The sequence below is a fragment of the Perca flavescens genome, chromosome 9, assembly GCF_004354835.1.
Source record: "Perca flavescens isolate YP-PL-M2 chromosome 9, PFLA_1.0, whole genome shotgun sequence".
NCBI classification, from domain to species: Eukaryota; Metazoa; Chordata; class Actinopteri; order Perciformes; family Percidae; genus Perca; species Perca flavescens.
Window position 1 is genome coordinate 31,619,759 of NC_041339.1, and position 15,688 is coordinate 31,635,446.

The following is a 15,688-nucleotide window of genomic DNA, read 5'->3' on the forward strand; positions in this document are numbered from 1 at the left end:
ATGCTAAAATCATTTAAATTATGTTTCCCCCCTTCAATCTACACTCAATACCCCACAATTGATCCATCCATCCATCCATCCATCCATCTTTGTCTGCTTATCCAGGGTCAGATCGCGGGGGCAGCAGCTCCAGCAGGGGACCCCAAACTTCCCTTTCCTGAGCCACATTAACCAGCTCCGACTGGGGGATCCCGAGGCGTTCCCAGGCCAGGTTGGAGATATAATCCCTCCACCTAGTCCTGGGTCTTCCCTGAGGCCTCCTCCCAGCAGGATGTGCCTGGAACACCTCCCTTGGGAGGCGCCCAGGGGGCATCCGTACCAGATGCCCGAACCACCTCAACTGGCTCAATACCCCATAATGGCAAAGTGAAAACAGACATAGACATTAGACATTTTTGCAATTGTATTAAAAAGAACAAACTGAAGAATCACATCCAGACCCTTTGTTATTGTTGACACTTGACATTTAGCTCAGGTGCCTCCCAGTTCTCTTGATCACCATTGCAATGTTTCTACACTTTGATTAAAGTCCACCTGTGGTAAATTCAGTTGATTAGATTTAATTTGGAAAGACACACACCTGCCTGATAATGCACATCAGAACAGAAACCAAGCCATGAGGTCGAAGGACCTGCCAGCAGAGCTCAAAAACAGGATTATGTCAGGCCCCAGAAGAAGAAAAAAAAATGCAACTCTGTCTTCTGCAACTCTGATTGTTCTGTTTTCCTTAACTTGGGATTGTCCTGGGTTGTTTTCCCGACTTGGGGAAACAGTTGCATGAACACCAAACCAATTTGTAACTTTGTAAAAACAAATCCTGGATGACAGCAGTCATTCAGAGGTCTGTTGTGAGGAAATCCCCCTTTGAAACTTGTGCGACTACCCCAACGATGGAGGTGAATGGAATTAAATTTTTCAATAATTTACTCTTTGTAGAATCTATCTATCTATCTAAAAAATCAACACTTTGCAACACTTAAAACTTTTTTTCCAATGTCGGTGAACTAACATTTATGTAAGCTCTTACTCATATAAGAAAGTCCTCCTGTACAGTGCACCGCCATGGTTCAACTTCACAAAGCAACATTGCTCGAGGGCGCTTACACTGACAGCAGTAGGGAGTATAGAGTAAGTCCCAAGAGTGTCCCACTTGGTGGGAAAAACAAACTCTGGAAGTCAGATTGAGGACCCCAAAAGCAATGCTATATGAGGGTACTCTCAATGTAAACAGAAAACAAATATAAATACGCTTTTCATGGCACAGCAAGCTTTTTGATGAAGCAAAACAAAAGGCAGACTGAGCCACCAAATGTCCTGGCATAACTGATAAAGGTAATTTATGCATTATAGTGTTTCATTTTTTTTACAATATTTCAGTTATGTCTTTTGAGTTTTCAAACTTACAAAATGTCAACATGACAACATAATTTGCTACATATAGTAGCAACCATGCAAGGCACTGGAGCAATCATCCAGAGCCATTTGGGGTTCAGTGTTGTGCGACACAATAACAGAGGGGGAGCTGGGGATCAAACAGCCAACCCACTGTAACAATTAGTCGAGGACCTTCTCCGCCTAACGTCAACCGCCTGTTTATTTATCTATGTCATTTTTAAAAGATTACCAATTTTAATCAATTCCATTTTTCACCTAGCAATTTGAAATTTAATTTAACCACTCTAGCAGACTAGCTTTTGCTAAAGGTTCCAACAGTAACTGTGTTTGGAAAGGTTAATATCAGATATGCTGCTCCATCTCATAAAATGTATACAAGGTGCTAAAGCTCAGTACTCCCCCGAGTAGTTTTACACAGCTCAATAGGAGAATCATGTAGCCTACCCAACACATTGACACTTTTGAAACGAATACTTACAACTGATATTTCTACTTTTTGTTACTTTTATGTTCACGATTATTTTCTTTTATTACTGGTTATCTTACCTTCTACATGTGTGTTTGTTTTAATGTCAACTCTGCACCCTTGTGAGATAAGGAGTCCTGTTTTCCAGTGTCAATAAAGATTAAACTGTAATGGTACTGCAGCAGTTGAACTATCTCTGACAGTACATATTGTAATTCATAGTAGCAGAAAAATCACTTCTAGTAATAGTAGGCCATTGCATTGCATTAGTAACAGTAGTACTCATAGCTGTAGCAGCATTTATCACAGTCTCATTTAAATAAGCATATGTTAACTTAAGTAGTTAACATATTTCCTGAATCAATGTGGGTTTCAACAAACACAGTGACATATATTATCCTTACCTTAGAAATCATCTCAAATAATCAATCCTCCACATAATATGTCTCATTAATGTATTACAATATCATGTGCCTTCATTTCGGGAATGATGTAGCACAGATTCACTTGCCGTAATTATTTTTATATCTCCTGAGTTAGAGGCATAAATATCCAGGATTTAATGCCTGGAAACCAAGCTGATGTGTAAATCAATACTTTGAGTGCAATTTTGAACCTAAATCGCGAGGTGTGTTGTCTGGACCATAAATTTTATTGTGTTGGGAGCCATTTATGCACATTTACATGGAGACAGGATGTTGATTGCAGGATCGCAGAGTTACTGAGCACCACGATGGGGAAATATTTTTAGAGAGGCAAAGCACTAAAGAGTTCACAACCACATCGGCATAGGTCATAAATCTTTCTCAACTGAATAAGCACTCTTTTTATTCCTCTTCCAAATTCATCATGGCTCTCCATCTGTGTCTTTCTCTACTGTCTGTGGCTTTCCTCTCCTATGTCTAACTGTCTCCCGCTCTCTCTTACGTTTTAGTGTCTTTATCGAATAATGAGTGTGATGACAGTAAAAGTTTCATCATCAGCCTCCATCCTTTTAGGCTGTTATCGGATCATGTTTGCTTTCGGGAAGCCTTAAGGAGAAAATAACAAACCTCATAACAAAATACAGGATGAGACACACTGTCAGGTTTTGTCTCGGCTTTGTCACTCACAGCAAATGAGTATTGAGCTCATCATTGATAGTCCGTACTGTATATATGCTTTATTTTGTATGCAGAAATAAGCAGCAATTCAAATAATTCTTATAGGAAAATGACAGAAGAGTGTGTATAAATAGCACATTGCTGAGACTTAAGTGTTCTAACTGTCTTCCTGAAATGCACAGTGGGAAGAATTTGGAGTCTTGTTTTCTATTTGCTTTCCTAATGTCATTGCCTAACAGATGCTTAGGTCTAATTATTCAACAAAAAAAATGTTGCCTCAAAAATGTCATCTGCTTGCTCTTCAACCAAATATTTGTCAATTTTCTTGCTCTAATTAAATGAAATAATGAACCAAGTTGAAACATAGCACCATGAGGATAAATGATTTCCCCATTTGGTCAAAGACTAAGTGGCCAAAAATCAAATGACTTTTGGACCACTCTCTTGCACAGTCAAACACGGCAAACACAAATATGAATAATGAGTAGCAGTACAATTATATTAAGTAACAGAAAGGTTAACTAATTCCATTGCAAGTGGAATAAATCATGTCTCATGCTAGAAACAAGCCTGTCATCAACATTGGAAATCGGCCCTGGTTAATTCGGTAATGCCTCTAAATGACTTTCCATATCAGACTAATGACATATACAGCCCAGGCCGGAGAGCCATAGAGCCGGTGACAAATTGTCCGCTTTCATCAGACTGCCTCTGATCAAACAGATCGATTCGGAAAATATCATCGCAGGCTCAGGATCTTCAAAATTGAGAGGGAGTGTCAACAAAGCTGAGAGAAGAAAGAAATTTCACTGGCACCTGATGTCAGAACCGGAAAAAAAATAAATAAATCAATACTCTGACCCCGAGAGGGGCCACTGTCGTGTATGTCAAATACCAAATAACAATCACCTTTACAAGGCTCCCAGAGGCTCAAGCTAGTGTTATTTAAGAGGAAACAACATATTACAGATCCAGGGTTATGGATGTTGTCTGCTTGTTCTGTGGTCAGTTTGCAGAACTAATGGTGTTTGCTGTTCAATACTGGAGAAAATGAAATGGCATCATCTGATGTTTGTCCTTTCTTTGTGCCTGTGGCCTGGTTCAGTTCAATCAGAAGCCACATGAAACATCCTTAAGTCAACATCAGAACATGGTGTTATTTCCTTCAGCGGGCCTGTGTTCGATGTCCACCCACTCTACCCCGTCTGTCATTTGGTTGGATTCCACTTTAGATGTTTGATCTCGACCAGTCATCTGTCAGTCATGTTGCTTATTGCCACTCAACAGGGGACGCAGAGAAACGGTGATTGGCAGCTGGCACTGAGTCATCTAGCCAGTTTCCTTGAACATAACTGCATTAGCAACAGGAAGCCTTTCATTGCTTTCTACCCAATTCGTTCCACGTTTTATAATACCAACCCACCCAAGCAGCTGTTATGCCGGCCCCACTGAAAAAAAGACAACCTTTTAGCTGTGGGATTTAGATTTTGGTATGCTTGTGTTTATGTCGACACATTTATTGCAAACACTTGGCACCATTTCATACGGAGGACACAGCCCAGGGAATTATACAATAATGCACGCTCAGAAAATAGGATGGGAGGAAAGATACACTGTGATGTGCGTTTGAGCGAAACAGCAGCAGGTTACCAGGGCAATATGATGTTATCAACAACAAATGCAATCAAGCTCATTAAGGGCCGCATTTGCAGCAGCGAGTGTTTTCAAGCATACTACAGTATTACTGCAATTTTCCTCCGGCTTTTTTTGTAGAAGAACCTTAACCTCTATCTTCAATCTGCATTTCCTTAAAATTCGTATCATCAGGTCCTATTTCGCTGGAGTCTAATTGTTGCATTAGTTGTTTGCAGTGTCATGTGAGCTCAGATGTGGATAAGGCAGAGCCCAGGTATTTGTGTGTGTGTGTGTGTGTGTGTGTGTGTGTGTGTGTGTGTGTGTGTGTGTGTGTGTGTGTGTGTGTGTGAGACAGTGTGGTCATTGAGCATAAATGTATGAGTGATACTGACAATTGTATTTTTTACTTATCCCAAATAAAAAATAAAACAACTTTGGTAATGAAATTTGGCAATGACACCCACACACACACACACACACACACACACACACACACACACACACACACACACACACACACACACACACACACACACACACACAGAGCAGATGCTTGTGTCAAGCCTTACTCTGCTGTTGCTCACAGATGTGTCCACTGAAGCGTCATATGAGTTGAGCTGGAAACCATGACTGAGACTAAGAAATGTATTGACCCTTGGCAACGGCTGGCCAGCTTAAAGCAAAACATGTTTAAATGCTGAATGAACCTGAAAGAGAACGTCTGGAACTCACGCCGTGCAAGAATGAGGCTCATTCTGTTTCTGTTCAGTATAGAGATGTCTGGGTAACTGAGCCCTACCTGCCAACTGTCCTCCGACTCCAGTGGTCTGGAATTACAGTCAAAGGGAAAAGCAGGAGGCGTGTCTGAGGATGCTCAAGAATTACAGCCTTACCACATGTCCTTTTCATATCTGTGCTGACGGCTCTGACAGCACACAGCTATATTTGAAATTAGGGCTAGTCTGCAGGCAACTGTCCTATTTCTGGTGGATAAGTTATTCATTTTATTTCTTTTTGGTGTGAAAAAAGGAGCAATCAATGATTATAAGTCAGAGTTTACTCCTCTGGGGCCAAGGGCTGTGGAAGTTCAAGAACTCCAGATTAAAGACAAGCACTCATGATTATTTCACAGATTTTGCTATAAATGCTGCTGAGGGAATAGAGTTCCTATTTGGAAATAGGGTAATGCTCAAGCTGGGAAGAATAGTCTGCAAAGCAAAAAACTTATCCAGGTTTAGACAGAGAAGCAGGTCCAGAAGAAGACATGTTTTGGGATTTAGGCTCAGATGGAAAAATGGGCTTGGGTTCAGACTGGGAAGACTTAGATTTTGAAATTCAGAAAAAAGGAGAACAGAAAAGTCGAGGACAGCCCAGGAAGTAGATTACAGTATGTTGAGTAAGGAGAGGAGACAAGCTACAAGCAAAAAAGTATGAAACCCATTGAGATTCACTCCAGCGTTATTCTTGGGAGAGCTGCCACGGTGTCATATCTCAGCCACCCTGATTGAAATGAGAGGTGATGACACAGGAGTATTGATTCTCAATATATCTGCATTTTTCTAAAGGACAGGTCCTGCTGTATCGATTGACCCTGCCCCTCAGGGATAATGTCAAGCGATGTACAGTCGTCAAGACCGAGCCCATCTCGTAACATAAAATCTTGACAATAAAGAGATGGCAATTCCTGACTAAGCAGTATTCAAATCAGACCCCTTTAGCCTTAGCTGCTGTTGAAAATGATTCTCATGTCAGGAAAGTGCTGACAGAAATTTCTCAAATGATATGATCACTCTTAATGCATCAGTCCACATGGTATTATGTTGTTGACTTTTAACTTGCAGTGCAATATGGGACGAATTGGAATCAGTGTGCAAACTCAACAAACTTCACTATGCCCTAAGGTCCTCAGTATGCCTCATATGAAGTGCTTGTTGGATTGTCTTAACGGTGACTATGACCCCCCCTCCTCCCACACCCTCCAACGTTGGAATTGGGGTGGTTGAGTTCAACAGTTTTGTAACTTTCAAAAACAGACAATCTGACACATTCGCCCACTTTATGCATTGACAGACCAGGTACACTTAGGTTCTAGGGTGAGGCTTGAATGGCTCTCTCAAGAACTCATACTTGTATTCTTTACACACCCAGGGTAATGCAACCTTGTCTCCAAGAAATTACGTTTATATACTACAAATTTGCTTTGGAAAATGCATTTCAAAGGTTACGCAATTGCTCTAGGGGTCTACCACACACAATTTGCATCGAGGGAAGTGGCAAGACGGATTGAGGCCGCACAAAGTGCAGGACTTCGAAAGCCGAGAGCAGAGTTTGGCATCCAGACTCCTGTATGTGGTTAGAATTAGGCGAACGAAGGACTTTAGTTAAAGGCAACTATAATTAATATTTTTATTATTTTATTTTATTTTATTTATTTATCCTTTATTTTACCAGGTGATGTCCCATTGAGATAGTCAAATCTCTTTTACAAGGGAGCCCTGGATTATAACAATGTATCAAATGAGAATGTGAAAACAATATGACAATGTGAAAGGTGATAGACCTACACACACTGAACCTAAAAAATATGACGATAATGAAAGATAAACATGAGGACAGACTCATATTAAATGAGAAATTGATGATTCCATGCAATACAAAGTCTCAACAGTACTGTATATCGTGTTACAAGATCATGCACAATGTTTAATTGTGAAAAAGAAAACTGTGAAACTTGTGGGAATTATGTAATACAATGGTCCTTATTATACCTGATGGATTTTGCAGGGAGAATAATTCCATCACTGACAGTTTAACCTGCGCAGAACAAGTATAGGCTCTAAACTGGATTTCTTTTGTAAATGTGTTTCTGCGTGTACATTTTTTTAATCTCTTTTGTTGAACAATGCATTCATTCTAGGCATGAAACATTTTCTTCCTGCTTTTAACATAACAAAATCCTAAATGTACTTTAGTGCCTCCACCACAAGACTTTCATGCCATAAAAGAGTTAGATGCGTATTTGTGTGCATGCCTTTTGTACCATTTTTATTGTGGCAGCCCTGCATTCATTTGAACTGTGTTTTGCATAACCACCATCGCCTCAAGTCACTCCATCTGTGAAACTCAGGCAGCATGAACAAAAGACGAAAAGAGAGCTGGGTGAGGGTAAGAAGGAGAGACTGAAATGAGAAAGTGGGAGAACGAGCATGCAAGAGAGAAGACAGATAAGAGAAAAAAAAGAAATAAAATAACTAGAGAACGGATTAGGGCAAGTTTCAGCAGTAACCTTGGACTTGACTGTGTCAGGCATCAAAACAGTAACTTAAGTGTGGTATTAGTTAACCAAATACTAGTCCAGCAGAACTGTTTATTTGACCCCCCCCTTGTGTGTACAGTATGGTGCAATCACTGAGTTATATGTGATCACATGTCTGTGTATCTCTTTTTTATGTTAAAGCATGCATGTCTGGCTGACCTATGCAATTGAATTCCTTTTTAAAACTCTCCTAACAAATCTTCACTGACTGTGCACTGCTGCGAATTCAAAGTGACCTTGTTAGACTGCTGCTGTAGTGACTGGCTCACTACGGTGGGTATTACAGAACCATATCGACTGTAATAGCAGACTGCTGACACACAAGTACCGAGGTGGAGCGTGCCTTTAATCATCTCTTAACGAGAGTACTGATGACATGTACAGCAGATTGTTATCTGTCCTGTATGCCTTCGTGTCCCTGAATAATTCAGCTGGCACAGAATAAGGGAGACATGAAACAAGCCTATTCACCAGATTAGCGCTTAATTAATAAACTTTAGGTGGTTTCAATATTTCAGCAAGCCTGCATTATTCAGTTTAAATATCTGTCCTAATTACTTCCCCTCAGGCTGATCTATGACTTTGTTTTTTCTCCCTGGGGGCTCCATGCCTCCAGCCCAGGTCTGCTATTAATAGGACTTTGTGGAGGCTCTTTCCCCAAGCGTAACCTTTTTTCCTCCACTAATGATCATTAGATCTGACCTGTCCAAACATACTTTACACAGACACTAACACAGCCGAGCTTACTGGAAGGAGCATTAGAGAGCATGTGGAAGTGTGAGAGTTTCTGCTGTCTAGAGGAGCATCTCACTTCTGTTAGTTGATAGCTCCTCGTTTGAACGGGAAGTTGTGCTGTCCCTCCTTCGTGAAAGCCGTCTCAAAGCTCTTATTCCTGCCCCGAGGATCAAAGATCCGAGGAGCTGTGAGCGAGGATACACGAGAGCAGCCTTCCCCAAAGCTGTGCAGCTGAACGTTGCTAACTCCGCCAATACAGCTGACAAATTCACGTTGCGCTACAGAGGAAGGGACATCTCATCCCTCTAAAAACATCCTTGTTTCGTCTCTCCTCCCATGATTTTCTTCATCTCATAGGACAGGATAGGATCATAGAGACACAGCATATAAGAGATGAGATGACTGAGATAATCCGAAGTAGCCTACGCGCACCACAACAACAACAAAAAACACTGGTGAATGTGCACCATAATACATGAAAAAACAAGGGCAGCCCTTCCAGGATTTAGCGGCCTTTTTTTGAGATTGTTGCGGCCCAAAATGCCTGATTTCACGGGAGCTTTTGTAAAGAATTGCGATAAAATTTGCGATGTCTTTTGTATTTATATATTTTTTTGTATATCCTTCCATCCATCTTCGTCCGCTTATCCGGTGTCGGGTCGCGGGGGGAGCAGCTCCAGCAGGGGATCCCAAACTTCCCTTTACCGAGCAACATTAACCAGCTCCGACTGGGGGATCCCGAGGCGTTCCCAGGCCAGGTTGGAGATATAATCCCTCCAGCTAGTCCTGGGTCTTCCCCAAGGCCTCCTCCCAGCTGGACGTGCCTGGAACACCTCCCTAGGGAGGCGCCCAGGGGGCATCCATACCAGATGCCCGAACCACCTCAACTGGCTCCTTTCGACGCGAAGGAGCAGCGGCTCTACTCCGAGCTCCTCACGGATGACTGAGCTTCTCACCCTATCTCTAAGGGAGACGCCAGCCACCCTCCTGAGGAAACCCATTTCGGCCGCTTGTACCCTGGATCTCGTTCTTTCGGTCATGACCCAGCCTTCATGACCATAGGTGAGGGTAGGAACGAAAACTGACCGGTAGATCGAGAGCTTTGCCTTCTGGCTCAGCTCTCTTTTCGTCACAACGGTGCGTTAAATTGAATGTAATACCGCACCCGCTGCACCGACTCCGACCAATCTCCCGCTCCATTGTCCCCTCACTCGCAAACAAAACCCCAAGGTACTTGAACTCCTTCACTTGGGGTAAGGACTCATTCCCTACCTGGAGTAGGCACTCCATCGGTTTCCTGCTGAGAACCATGGCCTCAGATTTAGAGGAGCTGATCCTCATCCCAACCGCTTCACACTCGGCTGCAAACCAATCCAGTGAGTGCTGAAGGTTTGAGTTTGTATAGTTCTTTAAAAATAAAAAGGAAACTTGTTTTGGGGAGAATAATAATTATTACTATGAATTAATTACTCTAATTATTAATAATAATTTCCTAGGAACCTTACCAAAAAGGCTCAGGATTCTGCAAATGTTGGTATAATATGAAAATGGCTGGTGGATTTAAGACAAAAAATAAGAATTTATTGAATGAATCAAATATGAACATATCTGTCACTGTCAGTGGCTTGTTGATCATTACATTGTTAGTTAATTTCCTATCCTGGCCACACACACACATTCATACTGTTTGATGAAGTACTTATTGGACTTTAACTTATCATTGCACTTACAATAGCGAGCGTAGCTGTCCTCAATTTAGGTCATCGTGTCGTCTCATCTGCGTTTTTTCCTGCATCCACCGTGTGTGATTGTGTGTGTTTGTGTGTGTGCGAGCGCATCAGTCGCGGGGGAAATGGAGCAGCAGCCGCTTCAGTGACTTTACAGTGAAAAAACGTTACAGCGTACATTGATGTTAAAATGTATACAGTACCGCTTACCCTGCTTACCGATAGTTACGCGTCTGCATGTGCGTTCTCGGTGGGATGGATTAAGACGTGAGGAAGGAAAGCAAGTGGAGGGATGCAATTTAAGGAAGTGAGATGCACCTTAGATGTCCTTATGTCAATGGGGAGTTTGTTCCACCATTGTGGAGCCAGGACAGCAAACAGTGGTGATATAGTTGAGCTTAGCAGGGCCACCTTCGTGGAGAGAGAGTAGCAAGCCGATTGAAAGTAGCAGAGTGTGATGGACAGACTGGGGTGTATAGTTTTACCCTCTCCTGGATGTAGGATGGGCCTGAGCCATTTACAAAAAAGTACCAGTGTCTTGAATCGGATTTAAGCTGCCACCGGGAGCCAGTGCAGGGTGCAGTAGAGTGGCATAGTGTGGGGGAACTTGGCTAGGTTAAAGTCCAGCTGGGCGACGGGCATTCATGAGCTCCAGAGGTCGTATGACATGCAGGCACACCAGTCAGGAGTGAGTTGCAGTAGTGTAGGCGCGTATTAGAAGAATATAGATCCAAGACAAAACTGACAAAAGGGTGGGACTCAGAGAAAGAGTTGCAATTACACATAAGTATGCTACTTAAGCACCATGGACAGCGTCATGGATTTATCAATACACAGCACAGACAGGCTACTGATGTCTCAGAGCCATAGTTGGGGCCATAGATTCTAACCACACAAACCTCAGTCAGATGAACGATAAACATTTAGCCAACAAGGGGGATGGCATCCTCCCTCTTATCGCCTACTGGTTGTATTTAAGTAAACGTCTGTAGGTATTGAACAGACAAATCAAGTAGTGCATAAAGTCCTCATACAGTACTTAGATAAATAATTATAAATCAAAATGATGTATATAACTTGACTTGACTATAACCGTCCACCTCAATGCTTAAAAGAGCTCTGCACCAGTTTACCATCGCACTTATAATATTGATTCTGCCACTTTAGAAGTAAATGAGTGAATGAATGAATGAAGAATGAAGCAACAGTTGCTGCTCGTCCATTTAAAGTCCATCGATCTTATATAGTTGCAGTGATTAAATAGCAAACGACACTAAATCAACAAGTATAAGTAATGTGGATATATTGACCCCCTAAAAGTGATTCATTCTTTGACCATGTTGTTTGAATATAAAAGAGTGCAGCGATGGCTGACATCTGCAATTTAGATTGGGACTCTGAATGTGCAGTAAGCACATCAGCATCAGCATCAATCATTGAGCATTTAGTTCACTAAGCTGTAAGAGAGGGGGTTGGTTCAATGTTCTCCTCTCTAATGAGAAAATGGTTCCTTCTGAATTTGCCTCATAAATCATTGCCACAGTCACCAAACACTCTGTTTTTAAAGTACCAGTCCCTTCAGACTGTATTTTATGATTCAGCATATTTTCTATGTACTTAGCTGATTCCAGAGGCACATTATTTAAAGTGCACTTTGTGGCATAATAAGCATGTCAGAAACTAGCTTGTATTGTAATTTCTTGATTGTTATCAGCTTTGCATTTGCAGTGGAAAATATTGAAGCCCTTGAGGTTGTGTGCATTATCTGAATTGTAGTACATGTTGTATCCTGACTATTTACAGCAGTGCTCTTACTTTCCTATTAATATATCTGTGAGACCTACTTATTCTATGTACTACACATCTGAGAGAAGTGGTTTCTTATGAAATATTTTAATTTTCTCTTCTAATGAGTTTTTGTTTTGGTGTGAACGTGTAGCCTCTCTGCTAACACCGATTTGCCACTTTTAAAGCCCAGTTGGGAAAAGGATTATGGTTTCGTAATTAATAAAGCTCTCATCGGTGTGCTCCATCATAATCAGTCAAAGATGAAATGTATTTTTCTCCACTTTGGAGTTTGCAGAGGCTCACTCTCCTGTCACCTTTCATAACCCCCCAGGTGTCGTTTTCTAATCAAACTTTCATTTATTGTCACCTTCCCTTCTACAGACAGGCGGGCAAAACGTATTTTTCTCCATTGCTAAGACCATCTGCTATTGTGGAAATCATTTCAAGGTTGCGTATGCAATTTCACACCACAGTAAGCCAGAGTAGGGTCCATAGTGCACCCGTAGGTCTAGTTATGTGGAACCAAAAGCCACCTGAAAAGGCAACAGCTTCGGAGCCAAAGGCCATGGAGTAGGCGTTTAAAAGCAATGTCAAGCATATAAGCCCTGTGGTGTGGAATTTTTATTTAATCGTCAGGCGGCCCTCAGTGTATTTTAGGTGAATGTTGTTTTGTCCTTCATGCTTACTTATTCAAAGTTGCAGTTTTCCAGTGTTCGAAATTGAATTGTTCTCTGCGAGCGTTTTGCGATACATGTGGAGGCATTTCTACCTCATCCATTTCATGACTAGTCATATACCGTCGGCTCTGCTCGTCGAAATGGCAATTGTCACTATGCGTTTCCACTTCACCTGACTGACTACTATGTCCTCGAGGGATATTCATGATTGCGTGGCTAACATTACATTGCTGCAGCAAAACAACCAAAAATAACTTCATTTGCTGTCTTTTCCAACCTATTTTCCATTCACCTTGTCTTTACCTTATCCAATGCCTGTAGGTTTACAATGTAGATACACTATTTTAACCAATGTTTGACAAAAATATATCTACAACTACCTATACAAATGCCACATTCAGCACATTGCATATCCAGTTGGTTGGCTGGAAACAAAAGTTATGTAAATCAGACCAAATCAAAATGATCATTTAATAAATTCTCAATAAAACTATATTTGTTTCCGATGAAACACATTAAATCGGAATAGAATTCAATGCTAACATAAATTTGACTATTTTACATAATAGTTAGCATGCACTGATTTACCTACTGATATTTATAGTATAGAAAAACATTCATATCAATATGGTGATATTGATTTCAGCCATACTGCCCAGCCTTAACCCTTGTTGTCTTTCCGTGAACAATGCACCTTTTTTGAAATTTCTTTCCGAAATTTTTGTCACTTTTTTTAATGTTCTTTTATCAAATATTCTTTCAAATGCTATAAACTTGAATTAAACACCCAAATTCAATGTAAGTAGTGAACTAAGCATATATTTTACTTGTGAAGAGCGTTGTAGGGAACCATCCACGTTATTTTTTTGTTTTTGACAATTTGGTTGAAAGAAACCCAAATTTCTGATATAGAAACTTTTTTTAAAATGGGTCGAATTTGACCCGAGGACACCAGGAGGGTTAATCAAGATGGTGCAGAATTAAACATAAACATTTTGTTTTCCACATTAAATACATACAGAAATGTATAGGCTTAGTATGGGCTTAGGTAGCTGTACATCTGGCCAGAACATGACATTTAAATCTGTATCTAACTCAAACCGTCCATGCTCAGTCTGGCGCGGAGGTCATCTCAGGTCACTTTGTGTGTGGTGTATATAGCCTGCGGGTTAGACAAGTAGGCAGCCTACGAGTGGAAGGTCAGTGCTTCAAACCCCCAGACCTCCTCAAAAATTTGATCAGGAAAGAGAACCGGTAGCTGTCTGTGGTCCCATGACAACCCAAAATGAGGTGCCCTTGAGCTAAGCATTTAACCTCCCACTGCTCCAGTGGAGCTGCTCATTGTCCAGCTACTGAAAACAATGGCTATAGTGTTCTGCTCCCAGTGCTTTATACTGTAGCAGGGTGAAAATGAGTGTGCGTCTCCAGCCAACCTTCCCTGAATAAATACAGATTAACAAAACAGTCAACCAAGGAACTCTGCAGTACAATAAGTAAATGTTGCGATAAAAGTGATTGCTAAAATTGCTGACATTTTTGCCGTATACTTTTTCTTTAACAGAATTATAAGGGAGCAAGCCAATGTGAGTATTATTTAACCGCATTCTTTGTCAGTGTGCATAGGCCAGAAGGCAGAGAGAATCTGCGTAACACAATTTTCCATTCTGCAATAAAAGCCCTATCATCTTGACAACACAGCTTTGTTTATGATTCATTTGTCTGCTCGCGCCCAAACTAGGCCAGTATAAAAGTGTGGCAGCAGTAACAACTTCTGGTTAGAGCCAGACCAACTCCAGCACATGTGAAAAAGCGCAGTCTAAAGTGTACTTTGCAATCTCCTCCAACATTTGAGGGTAGGCCTACACACTTCCCAGGTTTCTCTGCCCCTGGCTTGAAAATGTTAGGGAGCTGGCCTCACACTAATCACTGTGGAGTACAGTACATCAGCTGCTGTGTCTGCAAAGTGTGCCTTTCCCACTGGATTTGGTACAATCAAACCTCAACAGGAAATGTACCCGAGTGACTAAGAGAGAAAAAGGCGAGAGGTGTGTGGTTGAGTGTCAGAAAGAGAGAATGAGTGAGAAAGAGCAAAACAGAATGAGAGGAAGAGAGATTACAGAGTTTGGTCACCTTGGCTGCCATGTGGCAGAGTTGTACTCACCGTCCTTGACTTTGACTGGGAGGGGGGAACTATCCGAACCCTCTAGTTCTCAGGCAGGATGAGGATTATAAGGCACTCTCTCTCTTTCTGCACGCTGTGACCCGCTGGAACTGGCTGACCAGATGGATGGCAAGCCTCTGGCTCCAAGTGTTGATTTGTCTGGACAGCATGGGATGGATTGAAGGCTGACTATTTGTGTATGTGTGTGAGTGAGTCAGTGAGTTTATATTCTTGGTAAGCGAGTGTATCAATGTGATAAAGAGAAAGCGGTTGAAAGGCGTTTGGGGAAGGAGCCCGATCCAAATGGAGGAAAGACAGAGATAGAGAGAGTGCGAGCAGCAGATCTCACTCGGCTGGTGACAAACAGTGTCTGAGTGTAATGGGCTAATTTGACTCCCTTTACATACCCGTAACCCTGGCACCAGACACTGGTCTTTGCAGGCTGCCATCCATGGCTGAGGCTACGATGCTCCCAGCCATGTAACCTACCTCCTTTGGCAGCAGATACAGCAGCGCTCAGCCAGGGATTTCTGGAAACAAGTAATCTGCCGCCTGCATGCCATGTTTATGTGCAATCAAACCAAAGTTAATAGGAGAATTCTCCCTTGCAAAACAACAAAACAGGGTTTTATCACTCTCACACCTTCAGGGTTTATGGATGGCATATCCACACACCATATGACAA

At 41.7% G+C, this 15,688-nt stretch overlaps 1 protein-coding gene across 1 annotated transcript in view; it reads right to left on the reverse strand.

Annotated features, from left to right (window-relative positions):
• Positions 1-15,356, reverse strand: part of LOC114561771 (regulator of G-protein signaling 21) — a 100,284-nt gene extending 84,928 nt beyond the window's left edge. The window contains exon 1 of the mRNA XM_028587874.1: positions 15,004-15,356. The gene's annotated coding sequence lies outside the window, so the exon portion shown is untranslated. The remainder of the gene's footprint in view (positions 1-15,003) is intronic.
• Positions 15,357-15,688: the final 332 nt, after the last annotated feature.